We start from the raw sequence: 8,371 nt of genomic DNA, 5'->3' as shown, positions 1-8,371 counted from the left end.
ATATATCTTTATATATATATATATATATATATATATAAATATATCTTTATATATATATATATATATATATATAGCTATATGCATGTGTATACATGGCTATATACTTTTTACGTCTACATGTATATATTTGTGTATATTGATATATTTACATGTCTTTATGTATGTGTGTGCATATATATGTATATGTTTATTGTTATGTATATATACATTCATATCCATATATATACCTATTTGCAATATATAAAATAGTGTACATTTAAACACAAGAGAAACTGCCTTCAACAGGCAGTTTTACACGCTAGAAGTAGTCAAATTGCTCTTAGATGTGGTTTTGGTCGTTTTAACTACTTCTTCTAGCGTGTAAAACTGCCTGTTGAAGGCAGTTTCTCTTATGTTTAAATGTACACTATTTTATATTGAGAATATGTTGTCTATTGACTTTTTATACATGCTGGGCCACTGGTGGTGAAGTTTCTAGAGGGGCTCGCTACCCTATATTTTACGTATTTGCAATATGTATTTATATACACGCATATATATATATATATATATATATATATATATCGCCTGACTGGCCCCTGTAGGATTTTCGAGCGAGATCGTTGCCAGTGCCCCTGGACTGGCTTGTGCGGGTGGCACATAAAAGACACCATTTCGAGCGTGGCCGTTTTCGTGCGGGTGACACGTAAAAGCACCCACTACACTCTCTGAGTGGTTGGCGTTAGGAAGGGCATCCAGCTGTAGAAACTCTGCCAAATCAGACTGGAGCCTGGTGTTGCCATCCGGTTTCACCAGTCCTCAGTCAAATCGTCCAACCCATGCTAGCATGGAAAGCGGACGTTAAACGATGATGATGATGATATATATATATATATATATATATATATATAGATAGATAGATAGATAGATAGATAGATAGATAGATAGATAGATAGATAGATATGTGTGTGTGTGTGTATGTATGTATATACACATCCTTATATGTATATTTGTATGTGTGTGTGCTTGTTGTTATTGATTGAGTGATTAATTGATCGGTTGATTACAAGTTCGATCGACTGATTAATTTATGGTGTAGCAGTTGTTGAACCTTTGGTCTGCAGTGATGGAGATGAAAAAGGGTGTGTGTTCATAGCAATGACCTGACGTTTTTTTTTACTTTTGTGTACATGCAAATCTAGTTCTACTTCATAAATTTGTTACTATTTTAAAGACTTGTGTGAGGCAATTCTAAGTATGTTCTTAAACATGACAATCGTTCGACCACATATAGATAGGGTACCTATACATTGTTTATCTTAACTTTTACTTTTATTTTCCTGTGAATCTTAACTATTGGTGGAAGGAAGGACTAGTTGCTGAATGAGAGAATTAATAATAGACGTTATTGTCAGGAATGTAACCAGCAAGCGAATGCAAACCCCAGTCTTATTTGTTGACGCAGCAATCCACTATTAATTGAATAAGTGTTTCTGAACTTTTTTTTTCTTTTTCTTTTTGAAACAAATTTCGAACCTCAACTCCTTTAATCTGCACCTCTTCTCCACCCATCCACGTCATACCACTGCAACCCAAATTCTTAGCTTTGCAAATAAATATAACAAAACGGCTCACGTGCGTCCCGCCGACCGAACCCCTTCAGCCCACGCTTCACTTCACCTCCTTCTCCTACAATTCTAGCATCATTTTTTCGCCCCTTCCTTTCTTCAGTTGCCCCTTCTCCCTTCTATACCTTGATGTTACACTGCGATATTCATCCTTTTTTCCCCCTCTTTTTACACACTCAAGCATACTCACATATAAACACATCCCACGCGAGCGATGAAACAACAGAAACGAACCATAGTGGACGACAGCAGTGCAACAACAATGCCAACATCTGTATTTTGCCACGAGGCCAAAACGATTACAAGCATTACAATATTGGAATTTTGTTTCCAACTCATTTTATATTTTTACTTACAATTCAAAAAAAATATATATTTTCTTGTATAGTCTTAAACCGTGATTAAAGTGACCTTTGGGCCAAAAGCGTTCTAACCATGACCATCAATTTTATGTTCAGGCATAGTATATTTATTTTTTGCGGTTTTTAGTTACGGCTTTTTAAATCATAAGGGTGTGCAATTTTGCCTAGGTAGATAAAATATAAATGTCAGTCAATATGCCCTTTCTAAAATTCTGAAACTGTGTGTGTTTTGTAGGAGATATGGCTGCTCTTTCTAGCAATTCCAACAGCCACTGAGAACCTCGTTGCCTCAGATTAACATTTGAATAGACAATATTCCAAGTATTCTATTTTTACCGATCCTCACTCTCACTTCGCGTTCGATATCATAACAGTATAACAAAATAGTTCGGCACTGTACTACCACCTTGTTGCATCAACTGATTTTCCTGCATAGACCCAAAACTTCATATTTGAAGCTTTGTGCCCATTCAATAACACTATACCACAATTATTTTTATCAAACCCCTGTAAGGGCGAAAGACGTTGTCGCTCGCTGTATAATTTGAACTCAGAACTCAGTGGGGACTAAATGAATAATTGTAAAGCTTTTAATATCACTATCCTTCCGCCACCCTATTTTCCTACTGCTAATAACAACACATTAATGTGATAATGGGTTTCTTCTAGGATGTTGTGATGTCGATGCTTTTATAAAAGTGTTTAGAGGCATAGGTGAAGCGAGATTACTCCGACTAGGAATCGAAACTAACTCGTGTTATCCACTTTGTCCTTGTAATACCCCCTCATTCGCCGCTCTTGTGGCAAGTAAAGAAATTATACTTTTATCTATAATACCCCTTTCATCCGTCATCGATGGCAGACTTGGTTGAATTGTTAGTGTCGGACAAAATGTTTTGAGCTATATTTCATCAGGCTGTTTTCATTCTGAGTTTAAAATACCACCGATGTCAACTTCGTCTTTCATTCCCCGGGATTGATAAAACAAGTACTGAGTCGACTGCATCGACTACTTCCTCAACCCCACGAAACTGCTGGCCTTGTACCTAAATCAGAAACGTTCAAGGGCAGTAGACGACAGAATCAGTAGAGTGCTAGATAAAATGCCTTGCAGTATTGAGTTACATCACTGAACGTTCTGAGTTCACTTCTCATCAGTGTCAACTTTGCCTTTCGGTTCCCTGAACCTGGGTAAGTAAGTGCTTGCGCTTAATTTAATCGACTGCCCACCTCCCTTCAACCTCCAGATTTACGGCCTTGTACCTAAAATAGATATTGTTATGGTTGGTGCTGTACGAGTTGTTCTTGATGTAAGACCAGTTACAGTCGTTGTAAGAGCCACATCAATAACACACGTGAGACTAAAAAACGAACATAAATAAATGCAAGTCTTGTATGTCAAGGTTGCTTTCTTCATTGTAGTTAATGTATCAGTGCGTGTGTGTATAAGACTCATATGTAGTATGTACAAATATATGCATACTTATATTTATATAGACATGTAGATACATAAATTCATACATATGTAGCTAATTATGTCTATGTGCATATGCTTTTGTTTGTATATGTATGTATACATGCATATAGATGTGCTTTATGTGTGTATAATATGTAATACACACACTGTCCACGGATTCTCGCCGAGCTGAAGAAACGGTTAGTGAAGTATTAAACCTTCCAATACCCACAATAAAATTGTTATTCCATATATTATTGTGTTCTCCTTTTCTTCTTTCGATGTAGTAGTACTCTATACTATATCTACTACACTCTCCTTGTGTATTTGTAAACGTTCTCGTCCCCTAAAGAAAAAAATGAAGAGAAAAAAGCGATACAAGATGCATCTGGTAGATAGAAAAAAGCTTAATTCTTCTGTACACTATGCACACTAGACTAGACAAACTTATGTGATGTTATCTCTCGGTCTCTTAACCGTAACAACAATTTTGATTATTCGATCGACATTCCAACCTTGACCATCTCGTCTTCTTGCGTATTAGCACTACTATACCTAGAATACCGTAGGTAGCAAGTCGAACGAGCGCGTAGAAGTGGCTTCTACAGGGGTGAAACTATAAACCTACCCAGACTGCCATTCTCCTTCTCCATACGATTGGTGTATCTGGAACAAATACATTTTATGGGTCACACCCAGTCGTTCAGCTGGCTCGTGGTTCTGAGCATGCTCATCAGAACTATTATAGTAAGAACGAGTTTTGTTTCTTCGTGATAACAAGCTGGGTATCTCCCACCACTCAGATCCCGTAATGAAAACCATTTCTCCTGTAAAACCCAGTTGTCCGAGATAAACTGATCTTGCATCCGTAAAAGATTTAATGAAATTCATAGTGTATAATACGGGGAGAACCTTTTTGATGAACGTACACAAACCTATCCCAATATGCTAATTTTGCAATCATTTGCACGACTTCTCTCACTGTTTCATCCCTACTCTTTTGACACTCCGCAATCCCCCTTGGTAAATAGTTCAAAAGTGCAAGTTTGCCGCTAAGAAAACTCTAAAATACCATTTCCTACCTTCATTTCGTCCCAAACAAACACAACACGCTGATTAATGCCAACAACATCGACACATTATGAGAAAGCTAGCAAAAACTCTTCCCCTCAAACAAGGGATCCCCTCTGTTATCGTTCGATTTTCTAGAAATAACAGCCAAATATCTGTAATGTAAACACAAAGCCTGAAATTTGAGGGTGATGATGTTAGTCGTGACCATTCACACCAGTGACTTGTATTTTATTGTCATAAGTTCAAAGAGCTTAGTAAGATGTGGTCTGCTGTCCTACACTTTTATTAACTGTCCTAGGTGCCTTTTTCATCGCGAGCAAACACACTTTGTCGGTACTCCCCCTTTTCTCGCTCGACCCAACGGAGCATCAGAGATAAAACAGCTAGAGGAGAGAAGGCAGTCGGGCAACTACTTACTTCCAGCTGAGTAGACTAGAACATTAAATGATATTCCTTGCTCATGGATACACTGCGCTGCTCGATCTAGGAATTAAACCCGCGTCCTTATTGAGCCAACACTCTAACCACTTGGCCACGCACCTGTGTGTGTGTGTATGTGTGTGTGTGTGACCGGGTGGTTAAGAAGTTCGTTTCGCAACATGTTCTCGGGTTCGATCTATAGGTTTGAGTCAGCCCATACCTAATACGTGAAATATTAACAGAAACTGAATAAAAAGTGCTCAGGTGGATTGTCTGAAATTTAAAGTTACCTCCTTATTACATTGTTACACCGATTCTCTCCGAGAATTGCACTTAGGTTACACCAATCTGTGGAATGTTCTTCTATTTTCCAGGAGCAGGTAATTCTGTTTATCGAATAACTGAATCCTCATCGTCGCGCGACAGGTATTCTCTCTACATACGTGTATGTGTGAATAGCAAAAACGATCATTAAAAATTTGACAACCTTCTGTTATTTAGGTCACTAAATGAACCGTTGTCAATGACAATCTTTATCCCAGTCTTTGTTGTTGGTCCCGAAATTAGCGGTAATAAAAATACTAAGACCAAAAATATGAGAATGCTAGTATATATGCATAAAAACATCAGCGTGAAGGTTTGTTACTGTTTAAAATGATTTCCTTTCCTCTAAATCATTTTACTAATATAGTACTACATTTAACACTATATAAATATATTTGTACATGGTGTTATGCAGGGACTTTTGGCTGCTGGCGAGAAATTTTTCAATGAAACCTGTTCAGAGATATATTTATTGATCTATCAGACGTGACACACACATGACTACTCCATAAACTCAGTCTCCAGCGACGTTAATGTATTGATACTAATAATTTTTACCTTTGGCACAAGGTCACATTTTGGGGAACGGAGTAGTCGACTTAATCCTTCCATCACCTGACAGGTATACAAATTTATCGACCTCAGAAGATGAAAGGTTATGACGACCTCGTCCATAAAGGGATGAACTAATACAGAACAAGGCATCTTGTCTGCTACGCTACTTTCATAATCTTAATAATAATTCTTTCTAGTTTTGGTACAAGACTTGCAATTTTGAGGGCTGTAGAAAGTACATGATTGTTACTTTTTTTTCATCGACCACGAAAGGATGAAAGGCAAAGTTGACTTCGACGGGATTTGAGCCCAGAACGTAAAAAACCCAGAAGAAATACCTCTAAGCATTTTGTCCGACACGTTAACGATTTTGCTAGCTTGCCGCCTTCCTAATAATTATAATTCCTTTTAATTTTGCCTCCTGGAGAACAATTTTGAGGAGAGGGGGAAGTCGATTACATCCACCCCAGCCCTCTTACTATATTTTATCGACTCCGATCAAAGGCAAAGTTGACCTCGGTTGAATTTTTTGCCTTTCAGTAGTAATAATAGAGATAATAATAATAATAATAATAATAATAATCTTTTCTTTTATATAGTATTTGAGTTGAGTTGTGTTTCACGACTCTAAGAAAGGTGAAAGGAAATTTTAAACTGGTCGGGATGTGAACTCAAGTACCTTAACCCTAAACTGTCTACGCTTTCATAAACAAGCCTCATATTATGTAATGGATAGTTTAGAATTAGGTCACGGTTTTTCCTATGTATGTACGTTTTTAATATGTATGTTTCTAATTTATGTAATTAAAATGTCGACCGAGCTACACGTGTTCATAAATTTCCACTTTGCTCTGAAGTAAACATATTTACTATGTAAGTCAATAGACGAAAGAAAAAAGTGCTTACAAAAAATACAAAGAGGTGGGAAACACCGTAAAACGGTGAGCCGTCATTATTTGGTATCTAATGTAAATCTGTTCCATTTTCAAAGATACACATTGTAATTAGGACTGAGGCTTTTGCAGTTTCGTTTTGTTTTAAAATTCGTCCCTTCTATCTTCCTCATTTATATTCATTTTACACACGCATGCACACGCGCACACAGCCCTCCTGCATTATGTCACATGTGTATGTAATATGTGAACATCTATTTCGATATATTTTTGTGTGTAATATATATGTATATATATATATATATATATTCCGCCGAGGTCGATTTTACCTTTCATCCTTTCAGGGTGATTAAATAAGAACCAGTTATGCACTGGTGTTGATGTAATCGACTTAATCCCTTTGTCCTTGTTTGTCCCCTCTATGTTTAGCCCCCTGTGGGCAATAAAGAAATATATATATATATATATATGTATATATATGTGTGTGTGTGTGTGTGTGATACATGCGTAATGTTTGTTTGTCTGTCAGTGGTTTCAACCATTTTTACTTATAGACCCCATTGATTCATGTTTTACTCGGGTGGCCTCCCATAGCCATTAAATGTGTAAAAAGTACTATCGTATATTTATAATTGAATATAAGGAATTGAATAAAAACACCGTTTAAAGTCTATTGTAGAAGTATAAGCAATTTACTATACATAAATTGTAACATGTTAATATGGACCCCCTAGGGTCACCTGGATCCTGGTTGTGAACCAGTGGTGTATGTTGTATGTACAGAGAAAGAGAGAGACAGACAGAAAGCGAGCGAGCGAGAGAGAGAGAGAGAGAGAGAGAGAGAGAGATACATGCATATGTTATAGATATATATAAGTACGAGTATGTTAACCATTTCATGTTGCTGTTAAGTTAAAAGTACAACCGGGTGTATGTATATCTATGTGAAAGTATGAGTGGGTGTGTTTCAGTTATGTCAAAAGGAAAAAGACAGAAAGAAAACCGAAACTAGTGCAATTTATGCAACGAGGTTATTGCATACTACGTAATAGTCAGCCTACTATTGCACCACTTAGTATTAGCAGCAGCAACAAAGGTACAACTGCAGCAGCTGAATGAAAAAAGAAAAGTAATAACGTCTATTAATATTTTCAACTCTACGCACGCGCGCTTGTGTGTCTGTTTCTGTGACAAGGAGATATCGTCGTAATAGCTCGGTGTGTGTGTGTGTGCGTGTGGTGCATATTGTTTAGATTACACGATTATTTCTCGTCAATGTTTCTTGCTTTCGTTTTTTTTACATTTATGACATTTTCATCGAAGTATTTTCCCATTCCTGTTTTACTTTTAATAGGTTAACTATTACAAATGCTGCTTTGCGAGTAGGCGCCCTCTCTCTCTCCTTTTCTCTATTCTCTCTCTTTCTCTGACACACACTTCCTTTCCTGAATCGAGGTTTATCTTAACGTGTAGAATAGTTAACTGTGCTAACCTGCACTTTTATATTACGTTAATACTACTACATAGGCTTCTTTACTCCTCCTCTCTTCTCTCATTCTCTCTTTCTGTGTCTCTCTCTATTAGCATATATATATGTGTGTATGTGAAAAAGTGTTTGGTATATATGTATGTATGAGAATATATATGTGTGTTTATGTATATATATATATATATATATAT

The 8,371-nt window shown here is 36.8% G+C and overlaps 1 protein-coding gene across 8 annotated transcripts in view; it reads left to right on the top strand.

The window, feature by feature from the left end:
- Positions 1 to 8,371, top strand: part of LOC106882686 (vitamin D3 receptor) — a 761,413-nt gene that overhangs the window by 319,331 nt on the left and 433,711 nt on the right. The window contains exon 1 of one of the 8 annotated variants that reach the window (XM_052965747.1): positions 7,304 to 7,820. The exons of the other annotated variants lie outside the window; for them this stretch is intronic. The gene's annotated coding sequence lies outside the window, so the exon portion shown is untranslated. Of the gene's footprint in view, positions 1 to 7,303; positions 7,821 to 8,371 lie in introns of those variants that run through there. 8 annotated transcript variants of the gene reach the window in all.

The sequence above is a fragment of the Octopus bimaculoides genome, chromosome 2 (assembly GCF_001194135.2).
Source record: "Octopus bimaculoides isolate UCB-OBI-ISO-001 chromosome 2, ASM119413v2, whole genome shotgun sequence".
NCBI classification, from domain to species: domain Eukaryota; kingdom Metazoa; phylum Mollusca; class Cephalopoda; order Octopoda; family Octopodidae; genus Octopus; species Octopus bimaculoides.
Note: the sequence above shows the minus strand (reverse complement) of the source record. Positions and strands in the feature narration are given on the sequence as shown.